Below are 21,370 nucleotides of genomic sequence, written 5' to 3' on the forward strand. Positions count from 1 at the left end.
CCATACCTAATGAAGGAGTCTTGACCAGAGCTTGCTAGATGCAACATGTTTCTTTGATCATCTGCCAAGTTATTGATTTCCAGCAGAATCTTTGGTTGAATTCAATTTTTTTCCGCAGCTAAGTATCTTTTGTTACCGCTTAATAATTGTTATTACAGTATTGCATTGTTTTGTCTCTCTATCTTATTTTTAAATAGTATAATCTGTGTGTTATCTCTCTTTGTGCACTTCAAATTGAACCCATCAATATCTGCATAAACTGTCACAAATTATATCCGTGACATATTACCATTAAGTTGGCTTTTGAGGAATGGCGTCATTGGTTGGAAGGAGCGATTCATCTTATTACGGTAATTACCGATCACAAAAATCTGGCATATTTGGAGTCGGCTAAACGTCTGAACCCAAGACAGGCCAGATTGTCGTTGTTTTTTACCAGGTTCAATTTCATTGTCACCTATCGCCCTGGAGTTAAGAACGCCAAGGCGGACGCTTTGTAGCGTAGCTTTCCTGGGGGGGGGGGGGTTGATTCCGAAGATCCTGGTCCGATATTGTCTGAGGGGGTAGTAATATCCGCCCTCTATCCCGATCTTGAGGAAGAGGTATTGGAGGCCCAGGGAGATGCACCGGATTCTTGCCCTTCGAGGAAATTGTTTGTTCCTTATGAATTACGACATAAGGTGTTTGAGAAACACCACTGTACAGTCCTTACAGGATACCCTAGGAACAGATCCATGGTCGATCTCATCTCTCGTAGATTCTGGTGGCCGGGTTGCATAAATGTGTTGAGGGTTATGTGTCAGCGTGTAGTACTTGTGCTAGTGCTAAGGTGACTTCCGTTGTCAATCCCATCCCGACCTTGGACTCATTTATCCATGGATTTTATCACTGATTTGCCGAATTCCTCAGGAAAGACCGTGATTCTGGTGATTGTTGATCGCTTCAGTAAGATGTCACACTTTATTGCATTGTCAAGGCTACCCAATGCTAAAACCCTCACACAAGTGTTTGTCGATAACATTGTGAAGCTACACGGTATTCCCTCGGATGTGGTGTCTGATAGGGGGACTCAATTTGTTTCCAGATTCTGGAAGGCATTCTGCACTCGTCTTGGGATACAATTGTCCTTCTCTTTGGCCTTTCATCCTTAGTCGAATGGACAGACTGAGCACACTAACCAGAATCTGGAGACTTATTTGAGATGTTTTGTCTCAGAGAATCAGGAGGAGTGGTCTTCATTTTTGTCTTTGGCCGAGTTTGCCATAAATAACCGTAGGCAGGAGTCCACTGATAAGTCGCCGTTTTTTGGGGCATATGGGTTCCATCCACAATTTGGCACATTTTCTGGTACTGAGACTTCAGGCATTCCTGAAGAGGAAAGACTTTCCTCTTCTTTGTCATCTATTTGGCGGAAGATTCAAAATAATTTAAAAAAGATGGGCAACAAGTATAAATGTATGGCTGACAAGAGATGTATGAGTGGTCCGGACCTAAGAGTGGGTGATTCTGTGTGGCTGTCCACAAGACACAAACAAATCACTGTTGAAGAGATATGTTGAACCTTTGAAATCATCTTCCTTGCCTTCCCCTCCTGTCATGGTGGACGGTAATCTAGAATTTCAGATTGCCAGGGTACTGGACTCTCGATTTCTCCGTAGATCTCTCCAGTATCTCGTTCACTGGAAGGGGTATGGTCCGGAGGAGAGAATGTGGGTTCCAGAGACCGACGTTAATGCTAGTCATTTAGTGAAAGCTTTCCACAGGGCTAATCCGGATAAGGTCGGTCCTGGGTGTCCGGAGGCCACCCGTAGAAGGGGGGGTACTGTCACGGTCCCTTCCGTGACTGAAGTTAGAGGATCTGTGAGACAAGCTGCATGTGAGGTTATCTGACAGTCTCTTTGTTTTTACTTGTTTCTGTGTTTTGTTTGTAATGACCACACCCCTTGTATCTTGTATCAGGTGCAGCTGGTGGTCATTACTGCTCCTCCATTTAGTCTGGCCTCACACTTCATGCTATGCGGTTGATATTCACTGCTGGAATGTGAAGAGCTGGTGTGTTTAGCTATCCAGATTTCCTGCTTATATATCTGCTATTAAGATAAGTTGAATTACTTTTGGTGTTTTGTTGTTCTTTTGTTGTTTACTAGGCCTCAGGGAGACACTGGGTCTTTCATAAGAGAAGGAACCAGTAGTCTCAAGCCAGTCACTATTCCTAGGGCTATGCAGGGCTAGTAGGGCCTAGGTTCCTGTGTATGAGTATTCCCACCATCAGGGGATACTCATAATGTTAGGAGATAGGGCTAGGTTAGGGTGTCTGTAAATGTGGATCTGTGGATAAATTACTGGGAGGGGCTGGGCATGACCCAGCTGTCTTGGTCCAAGTTGGAACCAATGACAGGATAGATGGAAAATGGAGGATCCTTAAAATCAGTTTAAAGAACTAGGTTTCAAGTTGAAGGAAAGGACCTCCAAGGTTATGTTTTCTGGAATATTGCCTGTGCCGTGCACAACACAGGAAAGGCAGAGGGAGCTTATACAGCTAAACATCCTGGTGCAAAAAGGGAAGGGTTTGGGTTCATAGAGCACTGGGCTGACTTTTCATTGGGGTACAACCTGTGTGCCAGTAATGGTTTGCACCTAAATGAAAGGAGGTCTGCTGTGCTAGAGAAAAGATTTAGGGGGAATGTGGAGGGATATTTAAACTAGGACATAGGGGTGTGGGACAGATAAATAAGGTGGCAGAAAGGTTAGTCAGGGGTCAGCCCCTAGTGTAAGGTGGATTGAGGATAGTTGGGGGGAGGGTTATGGGTAAATATAAGGAGCTTCCCATGTTACAAACAAACATTGAATTGTGGAGTACTAGTTGTACTGAAAAACAAAAGGATTTGGCAAACAATGCTGGTAAAAGCAGCAATGGTTTAAAGGGCCTGTTCACCAATGCTAGAAGTCTGGCAAACAAAATCGGGGAGTTGGAAGCCTTAATGAGTGAAGTGCATTATGACCTAATTGGCATTGCTGAATCCTGGCTTTGTTCTTCACATGACTGGACTGTCAATATTCCTGGTTATACTCTCCTTCGTAAAGACAGAGTCAAACGAAAGGGTGGTGGTGTCTGTCTGCATGTGAGAAGTGATCTAAAAGTGAATGGGAAAGAAGAAATTGCTGATGGAACATGCAATGAGGTTGAGGCATTATGGGTGGAGCTGAATGTGGGGTTGAAGAACACACAATAAATTATTGGAGTCTGCTACAGGCCCCCCAGTGCTAAGGAAGAAATAGAGAATCAACTACTAGCACAGATAGAAAAAGCAGAAAAAAGTGGAAGTGTTTTTTTTAACTTTATTTATAAAAACAGTAAGACAGTTACAGACAAAGCAATGAAGATTTGAACATTCAAACAGAACAGTAGCGGTGGTGAGTGCAGGCACTTTTTGAACCTGAAAATGGCAAAATCAATACAAATACAAAAAGAATAAAATAAAAACAAAATTAGGTTCAAGAGACAGGCTCGGTACATGTTAGGTAAATATATAACATGAGATTAGCTGCATAGCCAGTTAACAGTACTAACAGCTATCACTGTAATAAGTAATAACATTGGGTGCCATGTCCTATTGTCTTCTCCATTTTCTTAGTTTTTCCTATACTGTTGGTTAATTTTTCAAAACCAATAACAACAATAAAAATGGGGGGGGGGGGGGGCAAATAATTCCCGATCTGGAGGACAGCAATTCTGCACACATTTATCTGGAAACCTCTCATTTGTTATACGACCACCTTTACCTTGGGGTATAGAAAAGTGACTAGCATATCAGGGGAAGTTTAGGTTATGCCATGTGTAGTAACAATGGCGATATAGTATCAGGTCCAGTTCAACCTGGTCAAGAGCGTAATACATATAATCGTACCACATATCAAAAAATATTTTCACTGTTTTATCATTGAATTCCTCCGCCTCTAGGGAATCCCTGTAGTATAACATACGCATGGAAGACTTAATAATTCCCAATCTAGGTGGGTCAGCATGGATCCACTGCAACATTATAGCTCTATGCGCAGCTAATAGGCACCAGGAGATCCATTTCCTGCTACCTGTTTTCAGATTGCCTTCATACATATCCCAGCATCCAAATAAACACAGTAGTGGTTCATTGGAATTTTTTATCCTTGTTACTCTATGGATATAACCTATACCATCTGACCACAGTTGTATCTGAAAACAATCCCACATACAATGCTTGAGTATGATCCTATAATGGTCACACCATAAACAGCTAGTTTTCCCATTCAAATTGCTAGATTCAGAAGTGGAAGTGTTTCAATCATGGGAGATTTCAACTACCCTGACATTGACTGGAGTACTGGAAATTTGTGAATTTAATACAAGATAATTTTATGGTACAGTTTATAGAAGCCCCAACTAGAAATGATACTCTGCTGGACCTATTTCTTTCTAACAATGCAGAGCTTTTAACAAATGTGCATATAAAAGAGCATTTGGGTAGCAATGACTATAATATGATTTCAATTATTATAAGTTGTAAACAGGAAGCAAAAATGGGAAAGATAAAAACATTTAATTTTAAGAGAGCAAATTTTCCATTATTAAGGGCGGCTCTTTGTGACTTGGACTGGGAGACAATATTGTTCTCAATGAACGCAGAACAGAAATGGGAATGTTTCAATTCGGTTTTACAAAAGCACACTGAAAAATATATTCCAATGGGTAATCAGTTTAAGCTAAATTTAAAACCTATGTGGCTCACAGCTGATGTTAAAAAAGCCATAAAGAACAAGAAAGGGGCATTCCAAAAATATAAAAATGAAGGATTACCTTCATTGGTTGAATACTATAAAGAATATAACAAAAGATGTAAAAAAAACGAAAGACAGATTTCAAAGGAAAGTAAGGCACTAAAATTCTTAGGCATATCTCGGCAAAATATGTCCAATATTTAATAAAGTTAGTAAAGAGATACTTGGTGGAGATCAAAAAATACATAGATTCTTCAATAGACTATGTGCTGACGCTAAATATTTTGCCTTCCTCCCCTCCCTTCCCAGTGACGGATCCCAAGTGGATGGTTTCCACAGACGCCGGCTACGTGCACGTGTGCTGAGGGGGAGGTCTTTAAGAATGCCATTCTTTATATGAAGCGGCGTTCTCTTAGATCTCCCTGCTCCTCTGCACACGCACTTGCAGATACCACCGTGTCTCTGCCTGTTTAACTTTTGCCAGTAATCGGATCTCAAGTGGATGAATTCCTTGGTACCAAGGTAATACCTTTTATCTTTAATAGATAAACATATCTCTATTTTTTATTAAACTTGAATACCTGCAAGGTTTATTCAAAGACATAAACGCCCTTTATATTTATCTCCTAGGCATCTAATCCCTGTATGTCCTCGTCATTACATCATTCTTAATATAGAGGAGAAGATTACCAATTCTAAACATTTGCAGTAAAAATATTGTGCTATCCAACAGCAATTATGTGAGCTATTTTCCATACTAATTAAAGTATGACTATTTGGACAATACAATATGAATATAAATAAATTATTATTCCATATATGTAATATAGTATATACCACTATAAATACTTGACTACACACCTGCAATGTAACTAACACTTATCTTTATTGACCTAGATATTAACACTACAAATGCAAAACACATGTTGCAAAGTTACTACCCCTGAGGAAGCCTAACTAGGCGAAATGCGTCGGGTGCAATTACCAACATTATCAAAGAATTTTCAATATACGGCATCAATATTGTATATATATGTTGTGTTGAGTTGGAATATGTCTAGGGCCGTATAAGGCCAATTTAAGAGTTTGAAGACCCTCAAAAAAGATGTGGCGGTCCAATATCAAACCAGTTAAGAATATGGAATTATACTTTGACATTGTGCGAATCACTTTCTGTATTTAATGTTTACTTATGTATGATCAAACTGTTTTGTATGACAAATGTAATGTAATTGTCTATGAGATCTGTGTACTGATGTACAATTAATTGTTATACTAACTATTAATTGCTATACTAAAACTATAAAGTTTTCTGTTTTTGTGCAAAAACCCTGCTCTCTTTTCTTTCATTTTCATTGATTTGTTCAATATTTAATAAATTTATTAATAAACTTTAAATAAAAAAACACAAAAATCTGTAATAAAAAAAAAAAATAAGAAAATACAGAATCCTTTATTATAACTGTACAGTAGCATATATATTATATAAATAATATAAATATTATTTATATAAGGATTTCTTTGTGTTTCTTTGTATTTTGTATTAAATCCAATACAAAATTTTTTGAATTTCTTGCCGCTTCTTCCACCCGCAGCGACGCATGCACCGACGTCACCAGGAAACCCAGGACAACGTCTCTGCAGTCGCCGGCTGAGGATCCAAGAAAGAAGACATGTCCCAATGACCTGCAGGGACCAGCAGGACGCCAGGGGAGGCCAACGGAACAGGGCTAATGTTTATTTTAATGTTATTAGCAACCCCAAGTGTGACTTGGGATTACAGCTTTTAGCATGTAAAATCCATCCCGAGTCACACTGGGGAATACCGCTAGGGGGGTTAAATCAGTCACAAGGGCTTAAAATTGATATATTTGAGAAACAGTTGGACCTAGATTACATCCATGTGTCCTCAAAGAGCTGAGCTTGGTTATTTTAAAACCATTACTTCACTGGAATGGTAGCGATGTATTGGCGTAAGGCCAATGTGGTTCCTATCTTCAAAAAGGGAGCAAAGTCATTACCAGGTAACTACAGACCGGTTGATTTAACGTCCATAATTGTAAAGGTTCTAGAGAGTTTGATAAAGAACCACATAGAAGAATTTCAATTAGAAAGTATTAATATAAGTGATAGTCAGCATGGCTTCAAGAAAGACCGAAATTGTCAATCAATGTTACTCTCTTTTTATTAGTAAGTAAGTAAACAGGTGGACAGTGAAGTAGCAGTTGATATAGTGTACTTGGACTTTGCTAAAGCATTTGACACCGTACCCACAGACGCTTAACATGCAAGTTAGGGTCAAAAGGTTTAGAAAAGTAAATCTGTAAATGGATAGAGAACTGGCATCCAGAGTTATAATTAATGATTTATACTCTGAATGGTCTAAGGTTATTAGTGGTGTACCCCAGGGTTCACTGTTGGGACTTTTATGGTTTAACATCTTTATAAATGATATAGAGTCTGGGATTAAAAGTACCATTTCTGTGTTAGAAGATGACACCCAACTATGTAATGGAAGTCCATACAGGATGTCTATAATCTACAAGCAGACCTGGATGTACGGTTTGATTGGTCAGCCAAGTGGCAAATAGTATTTAATATAGATAAATGTAAAGTTATTCACCCCGGGGACTAACAACATGCATGCTTCATACTGTCTAGGGGGGAATACATTTGGGGGAGTCAGAAATAGAAAAGGATCTGGGGGTTCTGGTAGATAATAGATCTAAAAATAGCATGCAATGCCAAGCTGCAATATCTAAAGTTAGTAAAGTTCTTTCTTGTATTAAAAGAGGAATAGACTGCAGAGCTGGAGACATAATCCTGCCCCTGTACAAAGCATTGGTCAGACCACATCTGGAATATACAGTCCAGTTTTGGGCACCAGTTCACAAAAAGGACATTGTGGAATTGGAGAGAGTGCTGAGAAAGGCAACTAAACTTAAAAAAGGAATTGGGGGAGCTCAGCTATGAGGAGAGATTAGCTGAACTGAATTTATTCTCCTTTGAGAGGAGACATTTAAGGGGGATATGAACACCCTGTATAAATATATAAATGGTCCATATAGAAAACTCCCTTCCCAATTATTATTACAAAGTACAAGAGGGTCCTCTTTTTTCGTCTGGAGGAAAAGAAGTTTAAGCTCCTGATAAGGAAGGGATTCTTCACTGTAAGGTCTGGTCTGAAAAGCTGGATGCTTTTCTAGAAGCACAGAAAATAACTGGGTATTCAGGATTTAAAGTAAAGATAACAGACTGTTGATCCAGGGAACATACGATTGCCTCAGGGAATCAGGAAGGATTTTTTTCCTGTGTTGAAGCAAATTGTACCAGGGTTTTTTTTGCCTTCCTCTGGACCATGTATGTCTTATAAGGTTTTATATCTGGGATATGATTATTTCCCTAGTGGTTGAACGTGATGGACCTAGGTCTTTTTTCAACCTAACCTACTATGTATCTATGAAATAATAAACAGTATGTGTATAGTGGCAAGATATTATACAGCACTGTACATTCAATAGTGTTTACAAATGACAGATAGATACAAATAATGAAAAAGGAGGAGAGAACCCTGCTCAGAAGAGTTTACAAGGGGGGAAGTACACACAATAGGGGAAGGATATGGATTGGTGGATACGTAGTGAGGGTTTAAGAGACAGAAGAAGATGGGTAGGCAAATTTGAAATTATGAGTTTTAAGAGCTCTTTAAATGTGCAGAAAGTAGGAGCAAGTTGAATAGGATGAGAAAGACCATTCCACATACTCAGGGCAGCCCTCAAAAAAGTTTGGAGCCATGCATGTGACGAAGATATGAGTGAGGAATTCTTTAGTAGGTCGTTGCAGGGGCAAAGAGTGTGAATAGGGGAGTATTTTTCTATCAGGGCAGAAAGGTAGGAGGGACAAGAGTTGTGGAGGGATTTGAAGGCAAAGCACAGGAGCTTGAATTTGATTATAAGGTCAAATGGAATACCAAATGAACTTAACTACCGTATTAAAAAATGTTTCACTTGTACATGTGTGGGAACTGAAGTAGTTAAATATATCCATTATCATCTGTCAATTTGCAGTTCAGAAAGGTTTTTGTTATTATACCTTTAAAATGACAAGACCTTTAAGGAACTGTTAAAAAACATAAGCTTTGAGGACAGGAGCAAAAATTAAATATAATTATTTAAATATATACATTAGCTGTCTGGGGTGTCATGGAAACTGTGTTTGATTTGCACCAGTTGCAATCACCTCACCTGTAAATATTTATTTTTGTTTATTTTTTAACCCCAAGCAGCAAAAGCTTACATCTAAGCACATTCTCCTTTTCTAGGTAGTTGATGTGTCCAACGTGTTAATATTAAGCATATTTTGTTGATTGCTCAGGGACAATGTATATATTTAATAAACCAGCTTTGCCCCACTACAAATTTTAAAATAGTGACAATCCCACCCTAAAACAAGGCAGAGGCATGAGTAAAAGGTCAACCCATTGTAATCATATGTTTTATGTTTGAAAATAATATGGTCAGATCAGATCTAAAGATACATTTTAGCAATAATTTATGCTATGCAGAAAGAAAATTTTGCATTGCTGAATAGCATTGTTCATACGTTAGATAAGGATATCAAATTTTTTTGGTCTACTAGGTGTTTTTACAACCCACTTCTAAATTTGACTTCCCTTTGGCCTAGCTTTTATATTTAGGACAGCCTTGTGTCTGCCTTGAGCAATCTGGCAGTGTCCTGCTGTGTGATACTGAAAAAAACATAGAGAGACTGCTATTGCTACAATAGGTGCATATGCCTCAAAGGTGGTTGGTGGCAGGGTTAATGAAATGAGCTGATTTACTCAGCAGGTGGGAAGTTCACAGAATAACCTTTTCTAGCAGGTGTTGAACCTTTTTTCACAGAGGCAAGTCCTATTGTGCAGTTGCTTTTTTTTTTTGCAATATGCACTCCTATTTTATCGATTTCTTGCTAGTTTTTTTTTTTTTACATATATTATAATGCAACAACAATTAATGTGTACCTATCTTATTTGTTTGTAGCAGAATTCATTCATTTATACATGGGGTAAGGCTGAATACTAAATGTCTGAGTAAGTCAAGCCAGAATAGACAAAGGTAAAACCTCTCATTACATTTTTTTTTTATTTCCTCTGTGTCCCTGTTAAAGGATTTCCGTCCCACTTTCTGTGTGGTAAAACAATTGCCTGCAGGACAAAAACTAAGGGGAAACCATGTTTAGGTAAATGTAAGTGAAAACATGGTTTTTAGTCCCTTCTTGGCAGATAACAAAGAAGAAAGGGTCATGCAATTGGGCTCCCCAACCCAGACAATTATGACATCTTTGGTTATGTTCCTCCAGGGATTGATAAAGCATGTGTTAAGAATAGAATTTAGAAGGGAAACTCACAATGCTCACAATGGAGTACTAACTCCATGGGAACTTAAATTAAGTTGTGATACAGATACATAGGCCCTGATTCACTAAGCAAAATCGGAGGCTCGGTCGCGCATTCGTATTCGCGATCCAAAATCAAAAGCCTTTGCTTAATTCACCAACTAAATTTCAGGCGCTGGCGTATTCCCGCGGAAGATAGTAACAGACATGACCTCGCTACTGGAGCCGCGCATCACCGGCAGTTTTACACTTGCAAGCTTGCATTAAAAGTCACTGTTCCCCTAAAAAAAGCTTTCTTTCTAATGGCACACATATTACCCTTAGCCATAAAAAAAAAAAAAAATGTTTGTGCTGTTCAAATGTTTAAAACATCTATATGCGCTAAGAAAAAAGCATATTTTTAAATGACATTTCTTTCCTGTTGGGCAAGAGTTAACTAAGTTCAGCCCCTCTACATAGGCTCCTATCTAAACGCTTATGATGCCTGATCAAAGGAGCCGCCTGGGGGTAAATCTTGCGACTTTCTTCGGGCGAAGCCTCAGCTAGCCATCGGACTAGATTTTCGCACAAAAGTCACAAGCACACACGTGTTCTTGTTTGCTTCTTATAGATATATATGTATATGTGTGTGTGTGTGTGTATATTTATATATAGATCTATAAATATATATATATATATATATATATATATATATGCTAATTGCAAGTGAATTTCTATCACCTGTGCGCTTAAATTTGAGCATATATAAGGGTGTGGTTTAACTTGCTCTTTCCTTTTGTCTTTTTCTTTTCTTGGAGGGGCTGTTGTTTTGTGTGTTATCCTAATTAATCTATGTTTCTGCATGTGATTCTTTGCTTACCATTTAGCACAATAGCTTCTTTTTTTATTTTTTTTTCACTTTGAATGTTTTAATGTCCATTTTGCAATTTTGAAGTCAAAGTTAATGCTATGTTATTGTGTTTGTGGCCATGTTGTTTGATTGCAAAATTCTGCCTTTATTACCACTTTTCAATGTTTGTCCTGCATAAATATTTTCTAGTCCAGTTTTCCACCCTTGATAGGGCAAAACTGCATATTGGTTTGGTAAGTATTTGTTTGTTGAATGCAATATTTATTGGGCCATTTTTAACTATTTTGGCTTTACATGGAGGTGTGGGTTTACATGTGTTTTGTCTGTTCTTTTACATTTTTTTTGTCTTTTAGTGATGTGTGTTTTTTTTTTGTTTTGATGTGTTTTTATATTTTATTGTGACCTTTTAGCAAATGTTTCTTTTGAATAAAATTGTTTCTAAAATGTTGTCGTTTGTTTTTTGGGGGTTTGTTGTTATGTGATCTCCTTTCCAATCTCCTAGGACACACAGTTTAAAGAGACAATTGTGATTGTTTTTAAGCTGTTCCTTCCTCTGAATTATTTATAAGGCTAAAAACAGCACAATTGCCTTGTTAAAACTCAGTTGTTTGATGCGCATAGTTGTGCGCCAAACTTCAGGAGCGTGCAGCTCATAGTTGTGCGCCACAGGGGACCCCCTACGTGCGCCTGAACTGTTTTATCAGTTGAAAAATGCACCGCACTTTTGCACAGTCCTCATTAAAGTAAGTTTTTATTTTATTGTGTAATGTGTATATTTTGCATGGTTTGCTTCATATGCACTCATGTATGTATAGACATGAGTGCACATAAAGCCAAACATGTATGTTTGCATTTAGATGTGTGTACATATACATAGAAAAGAGAAATGATAAGAAGAAATAGACGAAGAGGGCTCTTTAGACCATATTGCTTCACATTGAAAAGATTGCCTATTTTTTCCTATGATAGTATATCATTATATATACTAATTAAAATGCATATGTATGTGTATACATTTAAATGTATTTTGACATACACACACAAGTGAAATCACTAAATGTTCCTTAATACATGTATTATAACATGTTTGCCTATAATCCTTTACTAAAATATTTGATTTCTCTAAAGTCAAAATAAAACAAAATTTTTATCAGGTCACAAATGTTTGTTCACATATTTTTTTACACTCATACTATTGTGTGATGACATATTTGAAAGTGCCACTTAGTATATATCCACCTTGATAGAAACTGGTTTGCAGTGTTGCAACGGAATGAAAAAGTAACAAGAAGTGCAACAAATGTAACTATAAATGAAGCAAGTTTGTGATTGAGTAGAATGTAACATAAAAAAGTAACACAGTTACAAAAAAAAAAACATCAAGCAATAAAGATTCAAATTGACCTGTAAAATGGATTGGAGATGCGCACAGAACAGGGCGCAGGTGTGCGCTAATCCAGTGATTTTCAACCACTGTGCCGCGGCACACTAGTGTGCCATGAGGGATCTTTAGGTGTACCGTGGGAAATTATCCAATTACCATTGTCGAGTGTCTGTGCTGTAGTGACTGGCAGAGTAATGTAATACTCTTCCATGTCAGTGGGTGGTAGTAGGTAACATAGTTTTCTTGTTCATTCTTAGAGACAAAAGAATTAGCTACCGAGTGTCATTTTGTAACATTTTTGATTTGTGGTGTGCCGCAGGATTTTTTCAATGTAAAAAAATGTGCCGTGGCTCAAAAAAGTTGAAAAACACTGCGCTAATCAATTGCTATCACCTCATCATTGAGGTTAACATCTCCTTCTGAATCGTGAAGCTGAAAATTAATCACCCTAATTGGCGTATTCGAGATCTTTGCAGGAAACCTGCAGGCGAGTTCACTAGAACTCAGGCCCGACTCGCACTAATAGAGGTTGATGACCGGCGCGTACATACTCGAGTTGAGCATACGCGCATTTCATTGGTGAATCAGGCCCATTGACTTTGCAAAATGAAAAGTTGCAGCTGATGATTGAAGAATAGAATATGGTTTCAGTAAAGGATATTTAAAAAGTTGATTACTACTGTAGTAGTAGTAGTAGTTACTACTGTACTACTGAACATTAATCATTCCTATAAAAACACCTGGTCTGACCCTAATACAAAAGACCTGGTCTTTGTAATTGGGGTTTACAAATACCACAGAGAGGTAACGAAAATAGAGATATTAGGAACAACTATAGGTAAGCTCTTACTGTTAGCCTTCAGTGCTTCCCCTATTCATCTTGATGTGGACTTTTTGATTTTTTATAGGAAGGAATCAAAAAGTATAATATATACAAGACCAACAAAAAACTTTTTTTATCTACACCTTTTGTTTTCCTGGGCTCAGGCTTGTGACCAACTGACCATTGTTCACCATTTTTGAAATATCTGGAAAGCTGACTGCATTGTGAAGAGTGATTGTCCTATAAATCTCATTAAGTTTCTTTTGTGTGACAATAACCAAAGTATAAATAAGAAGCAATAACAACAATGACAACGACCAAAGTATAAATAGGAAACAATGGCTAATAAATTGGGGCATGAGAGGAGATAGCCTGGATATCAGGGCCATGCATTGTTCAGGGCCATCAATGACTCTGGATTCCTGAATGATCACTGTTCACTGTTTACTTTTTTTTTTTGTATTTTTATTGAAAATTTCTCAGCAGAATTACAAAACAGGATTACAAATAGGTAACAGTGGATCTTTACCATGGAAACATTAGTACCCTATACACTTAGTCAATAAACCATATATGAATACAGAGAAATCTACAACAAAAATTATGAAATACATACATACAGTAGAATGAGTGCAAACTTCCTGAGAACCAAACTAAAAGAACAAAAGGGAGTGGGGAAAAGGTAGGAGGAAGGAGTGTGACTACAGCCTAAGTCAATAAGACTCTGGCTATCAACTGGACAATCGAGCATAATATTCGTCCCAGCCTTCCCACGTTTTTTTCATGGTTTTCAATTATCCATGGTGTTTCTAAGGAGAGCAGTAAGGTACTCCATAAGCCGCACTTCCTGAATTCTCTTATATAGGTCCTCCAAAGAAGGGGGAAGAGTAGCCTTCCATTTAGTAGGGATCAGTGTCCGTGCAGCTACCAAAATATGCAATACGAGTTTGCGAGCAAACTTGGGTAGCATCTTGACTGGTTGGCCCAAAAGGTGGGTCAGAGGATCTAGAGATACTTGCATCTGAACCACCTCAGAAAGCAATTCATTAACTCGAGACCAATAGCCTTTTATGATGGGACAGGACCAGAAGATGTGCTCCAAAGTGCCTTGGGGGTCCCTGCAGTTAGGGTCAGTATCCGGGAGTAGCCGCTGGAGTACAACTGGGGTATGGTTCCACCTGAGGATGATTTTATATAGGTTTTCCTTATATACCGTACAAATGGAACTCTTTTTAGCGACTTCCCAAATTTCCTGCCAGTCATCCAAGTCCAGGGTCCGCCCCAGTACCTTCTCCCATTGCAGCATGTATTTGATCTTGCCTGAAATTGCTTGAACCCAACTGTGCAGGAGGTGGTATACAGAGGAGACAACATCCTTGGAGTACAGGCCTTACGGGCACAATCTCTCAAAAGAGGTCATGTGCTGGAACGTAGCAGAGGGCTACAGAGCTAGGATAAAATGTCTAATTTGTAAGTATGCGTAAAATTAGGTACGAGGGAGCTCAACCTTATCACAGAGCTCTTCAAAAGTAAGCAAAGGTTTCTCCACAGGGTGTAACAGATGTCTGATTTGAAAAAGACCTCTCTCCCTCCATGGCCCCGACATGACCCCCGACAAACTATCTGGAATTTGTGGGGTGTTAATCACTGATGTTACCCTTGAAGCCTTGGATGAAAGGCCATATCTATCCCTGCAAGACCACCACAGGTTCTGTGTAAAAACCATGGGTGCAGGAAGCTCATTGTCAATCAGGGATAGAGATGAACTCCAAAGCATCACATTAGGGTGTGCAGGAGAGATCCAAATTTCCTCCAGATCCCTACAAACGCTGGAGGGGTGGGGTGACGTCCACAACAAAATATATCATAAATGAGCCGCTAGATAATATTTGTGTAGGTCGGGAGCTCCCATACCCCCCAGTTCTCTGTTTGTGCAGACAACATGTTTAGCAAGTCTATGCCTCTTGTATGCCAAAATAAATTTTAAGAAATCAGACTGTAGTTTCTTTAGCACTCGTGATGGTACCCCAACTGGCAGGGTCTCAAAAACATATAGTAATTTAGGTAGGAGCATCATCTTTAAGGCAGTCATCCGTCCCAGTAAAGACAAGGGGTAATTTTTCCATTTATTTAAAAGAGACTGAAGCTCTTGGAATAATGGTGGAATATTGTGGGAGTATAACTGATTATACATAGGGGTGATCTGGACCCCCAAGTACCGGAGGGCTAGGTCTCTCCATGCAAAAGTGTGGGAGGACCACAGAGCCGATACTTGTGTGGGAGACATATAAAAAGACAAGGCTTCTGATTTAGATGCATTAACTTTGTAACCGGATACCTCACCATAAGTACGTAGTTCTATCCACAAATTCAGAAGGGAAATGGTTGGATGAGTTAGAGTCAAGAGAACATCATCTGCATACAATGAAATTTTAAAGGTCTTTCCCTTAACTGATACACCCTTGATGTCGAGGTTAGATCTGATGTAGGCTGCCAGGGGTTCAATACATATAGCAAAGAGCAGGGGGAACAAAGGGCATCCTTGCCTGGTACCATTTCTAATAGCGAATGATGAGGAGGAAGTGTGGGGAAGTTTAACTGAGGTCGAGGGGGATTTATAAAGTGATTTGACTGCCGTCATAAAGGATCCACAAAAGCCCTATTTGTGTAAAGAACATGAATGGCAAACTAAGGCGGTCAAATGCTTTTTCAGTGTCTAGGCTAAGCACTACTGATGGCGTCTACCTCTTGTTATTAATGTCAATCATAGTAACTACTCTTCTAGTGTTGTTACTAGTGTGACGAAAAGGTATGAAACCAGTCTGGTCACCATGGATGAGAGAAAGGAGGAATTTTGATAGCCGGGTAGCTAGTATTTTTGTTAAAATTTTCAGGTCTGAGTTTAAAAGTGCTATGGGCCTATAGCTTGAGCAAGCCATGGGGTCTTTGCCCGGCTTAGGTACTACAGTAATGTGGGAAGCCAGCAAAAACGGGGAGGGATGGCTTTATCGTTCAAAAACATTCATTAAACAACGTCAAGAGATGTGGAAGGAGTTCTGGCAAGAAAGTTTTATAATACAAGCAAGGTAACCTATCCGCTCCTGGAGCTTTTGTAGAAGGCAGTTGTCCAATTGTTTTCAAAATTTCTGCTTCTGTGATAGGGCTATTAACCTGTTCCAAATATTCTGGGTTGAGTTTGGGTAAGTCTATAACAGCTAGGTATGAGTCATGTTTCAGTTGTAAATCACCTCTTAGGGAGCTTTGGGTCTGGTGTACTGTTTGATATAGATTTGTATAATAAGCCTCAAATTGTGAGGCAATGTGGGAGGGGTCATATCTCACCACCCCACTCCCATCTTTGATAGCTACTGGAGAGGCATTAGCTTGCAGGTTCCTCAATTTCCACGCCAATAGTGTGTCAGCTTTGTTACCCTTGAAGTAGTACAGTTGGCGGGTTCTCTGCATCATCCAACTAACCTTCCATAATTCTCGGGCCCGTAGTTTAGACGGAAGGGTAGTTAATTCACGAAGAAGGCCCAGAGATGGTTTTCGAGCATAACTCGCTTCCACCAAGGCGTAGGGCATGAGTAGTAACTGTGCGTTGTAGATTAGAGTCCTGCTTAAGCCGGGAGCTTAAAGATATACAGTGTCTAAAAACGGTCTTATGGGCTTTCCAAAGTGTTGATGTATGCACCACTGAACTGTTATTATCCTGGAAATAATGTCGCAATCCCATAGTTAGTGCTGATTTGGTGCCTTCATTCTTGAGCAAAAACTCATTTAAGCTCCAGTGACAAACTCGGGCAGTGGCCGGGGAGAGGCCAACATCTATTGTAATCGGGACATGAATTGACCAGGTTAGAGGGTGGATCTCAGAAGACACACTGTTCTGCAGTAGTGGGAGATTGGTGAAGATATAATCTATACGTGTGTGAGTGCAGTGAGAAGGGGAGTAAAAAGAAAACTGTTTCCCAGTGGGGTGATGAATCCGCCAGTTATCATAAAGCTGGTGTTTGCGGATGAGCTGTCTAAAAACCTTAGAATGCTGGATAAATTGCGAGTGGGGTTGGCATCATGGAGAGTAAGCCTATTCTGTACCGGGAAGAACAATAGAATAAAATCTCCTCCGACTACCAAAAAGGTATGGTGTAATGCACGCGAGTGTGGACCCACTGTGCCACTGATTGGGTATGCTCCAGAGGGGCGGAACTAAGCCGCTACCTGGTCTTCACTAGAGCCTCTGATGGTGAGGATAGGCTTGGGCCGCAGGGTAGCTGCCAGGTGCCACTCCAGAGCGATCCCCGGGTCAGTGGCAGCTGACCAGAGGGGTCAGGGTACTCAGTGCAAACACCGAGGGGGCTTGCGTGGCCAAGAGGGAGGTGGCAGTCAAACAAAGTCCATAAACAAGATCCGAGGTCAGGGTCAGGCGGCAATCAGGCAAAAGTCCATAAACAAAATCCGAGGTCAGGGTCAGGCATCAATCAGGCAAAAGTCCATAAACATAATCCGAGGTAAGGGTCAGGCATCAATCAGGCAAAAGTCCATAAACATAATCCGAGGTCAATCAGGCAAAAGTCCATAAACATAATCCGAGGTCAGGGTCAGGCGGCAAACAGGCAAAGTCCAAGGGTTCAGTAAACAAGGTCCGGTACACAGCAAAACAGACAGAAGAAGCACCTTTGCACTAGGAGTTAGACAAGCTAAAACCATGAGATTTCTCGGGCCACTCCCTGTAGTAGGAAGTGCCTTTAAATACCAGAAGAGATCCAGCCATAGGCTGTGGAAACAGAGGGCGTGTATATGTTGCCTCATAGATGAAGAGAGGCACACCCACACCAGCTCAAACACCAGTGCAAGTCTCCAGCAGGAAGGAAACTCTGGCATGGAACACAGGTACTGGGGTTACTCTACCTGAAAGATAATACCCGGCGCCCGTGCCTGCAATTAGGAGCAGCGCCGCCGGCACAACCCGCAGGGCTAACATATGGTTAAATTCCTCCAAGTTTGATAATGTTTTACAGAGGAATTGAGTTTGGCCAACGTTTGAGGCATATAGATTACATAAAGTAATGGATGTGCCCTGTAGGGTTCCATGTAAAATAAGGAATCTGCCTTCTGGGTCTACTATCGAACGGGACAATAAAAAAGGAGGGTTTCATGAGAATAGTGACACCAGCCCGTTTTTACTAGGTGAATGAGCCATTTACACCTGAGAAAAAAGTTTTGAGGCAAAGGTAAAGGAGCCCATACTGTCAAAATGTGTTTCTTGTAGGAAGACGACCTCAGGAAAAAGACGCTTGAATTCTCTAAAGGCCAGCTTCCGCTTCCTGTTGGAGTTCAGACCCTTAACATTAAAGCACAATATTTTAGCAGCCATAGAAAACATGTAGGAACTTAGAGGCAACTTAGAGGCTTTTCCCTTCAGCCAGGCAGGACAATCATTTGTGGGTGGACTAAGGACTAGGATACAGGATTAGAGCAGAAATGCTCAAAAGGGTCGAGGACAAAAAAAAGAACCAAACAAAAAAAGGCAACCAGTGAACATTAAATTGCACTTCGGCAACCAGGGGAGGTCTGACACTTGCTGAACCCTGCCCCTCATACGGGGAGTCTGGGAACAAAACCAACTGGTGGGTGAACTTTTCTTCCTAGAGGGGAAAAAGGCCCGGAGGGCCACAACAGAGGGACAACGAGGCCAGAAACAAGTGAACATTATCTCAACGGTCAGCGCCGACCACTTGAGGCATTATAGCACCCAGGAAAGCCCACCATCTTTGATTGTTATCACACATGTGTATGTAATAGCTCCATCTATAGCAAAAAGTCTCTGTTCATTCAAGGAGCAAATATATTCAAATATATTCATCTACAACACTTGGGAAACCTAGGACATCTGATGTAGTGAGTGCAGCATGGACTTGCCCCTGACCCACCCCCAAAGCCATTACAACTAGAGGTAGTCCTCGAGTTACATACGAGATAGGGACTGTAAGTTTGTTCTTAAGTTAAACTTTTGTATGTAAGTACATTATTTTAATTAATACAATTAGGACAGATGTTTGTCTTAACAAATTATTATGCAGTGTGGTGTATAAAATCCTCACTGTGAGTTAATCACAAACAAAGCAAAAAAAACAAAAAACTTTATGGTGCCTAGAAATTCATTAACTTATGGAGAAAGCTGTGCTTTGATTCGCAAAAAGAAACAACTGCAGAGTTTATCTGGTCATTAAAGAGTTATAACAAAGTCATGCAAACCGACCCCCTCCCCCATCAAGCCTCGGTCCTGCACATGAGCGAGCAGGGAAGTCCCCTTCATATCTAGGAGTCGTCCTTTACTTTTGAACTACCTGTACTGAACCCTTCTAAGCATCAAGCGTTACTGTACTGTTGATACCTCAACAATCTAAGGGATCCATTCGATTTTCCACGCCACACTGTGGCATGGACAACTTCCCATTGGGGCTTCTCAGTTTCCCTACTTTCCTTGGAAGAATATTTCAACCTATTCCCACTAAGGAGGATTTTCGCCAATATCTTTTAGATATTAAAGAGACCTGCAGGGCGGAGTTTCAAGTAGTGCGGGTGGATCTTAAAGGCGTGGCGGATAGAGTTAACACTGGGGATGAGAAGTTACAGGACACTAAATCAATGGTAATTCCACTCCAAGATTGCGTGCATACTCAGGAAACCCCCAATAGTCAATTGCACTGTCAAATTAAATATCTGGATAATCGTGACTGCTGCCATAGTATACAGTTTAGTTGACTCCCGGAAGCTACATTAGCGATGAATCTACAGTATGTATTTCAAGCAATCTTCAACAAGATCCTGGGCCATCCCGGCCCCAATCCTGTGAAAACTGATTGGGCTCATAGAGCTTACCCCCTGTGGGGTCCTCCATTTTTACCAAGGGATGTCATATGTAGAATGAATGAATGAGAATGAATGACATTCATGGAGTAGAAATTCAGCTTTTTCGGATTTATCATGGATCACACTACAGCAAAGATTTCTCCTCCAACCTCTTCTTACGATACTGAGGGATATTCCATATCGAAGGTTCCCCTTCTGCCTTGTAGCCAACAAAGATGGAAGGTTTATGGTACTAAGCCACCCGTTTCACCTAGGATTTGGGTATCCCATGTCTTAGTATACCAGGATGGGAACCAGTGCCAGCTCCATCTGCACTCCCGGAAACCTAGCAGCAAGTGCCTAAATGCAGAAGGACCCAGTGCCCCTGTACATCGCCAAGAGCTGGCCCTTCACCTTGAGACTTTGTGATTAAATGAACTAGCTCCTCTCAGTCCATTTTCAGGCGGGGGAGTAAGCAAGCGGGACTGTTCCTTCTTCAGTATCCTTTATATTATGCCATGTATTACTATTGCAACAATGATGGTGTCTTGTGGGTTGGAATGTTTAGGATCTACCAACCTGATGGAGAGTTCCTCCCCTTCAGGTTAGCTGACCAAAATGTTTTTAATGTTTTGTTTTAGGTTTTATTGGCTTGGTTCAGGTTTCAAATTCTTGATTTTAGGTGCTGATCCCTTGTTTCACTAATATTTGTTTATGGTCTGCTACTTGGGGGATCGGGATGTGAGCTGGAATGTCATAACTGACCGAGCCTTTTGACATGTTCCCTGATGAGGTCTCTGTTGCGTCACCTACTTTTGGGGCAGAGATATGGTTTTCCCCCCTTGGCCTTTAGGCGCATCGGACATCTACAACTTAGGTTGATTTGTTTTTACAGCTACATTTTTTGTTTGGTTTATCCTTATGTAAAAATTGTTCTTTAGATTTGGTCTTCCTGCTTTCACTTTCCTTGTTCAGGTACTGTCTGTTCTTTATCTCACCTATTGTCTGTTTAGTGGAGGAGGTTTTGGGGGGGCACGGAAATTACAGTCTTTCCTCAGCCTAGTATAAATGTGCTGGTCCCAATATTAGAGGTTAAACTAACACCATATGACAAATGACTAAGTATCTATCATTAAATGTAATGTTAACTCCCCATCAAAATGTAGATTGGCTTTGGAGGAATGCAAGTGGTATAGGGCGGATATAGTGTTCCTGTTGGAAACCAATTTAGTCGGTTCCTGTAACTTTAATTTTGCTAAAAGGTATTATCCAATTGTATATGCAGCCTTAGCTAGTTCTAAAAAATCCC

This window comes from Pyxicephalus adspersus, chromosome Z, assembly GCF_032062135.1.
Source record: "Pyxicephalus adspersus chromosome Z, UCB_Pads_2.0, whole genome shotgun sequence".
NCBI lineage: Eukaryota > Metazoa > Chordata > Amphibia > Anura > Pyxicephalidae > Pyxicephalus > Pyxicephalus adspersus.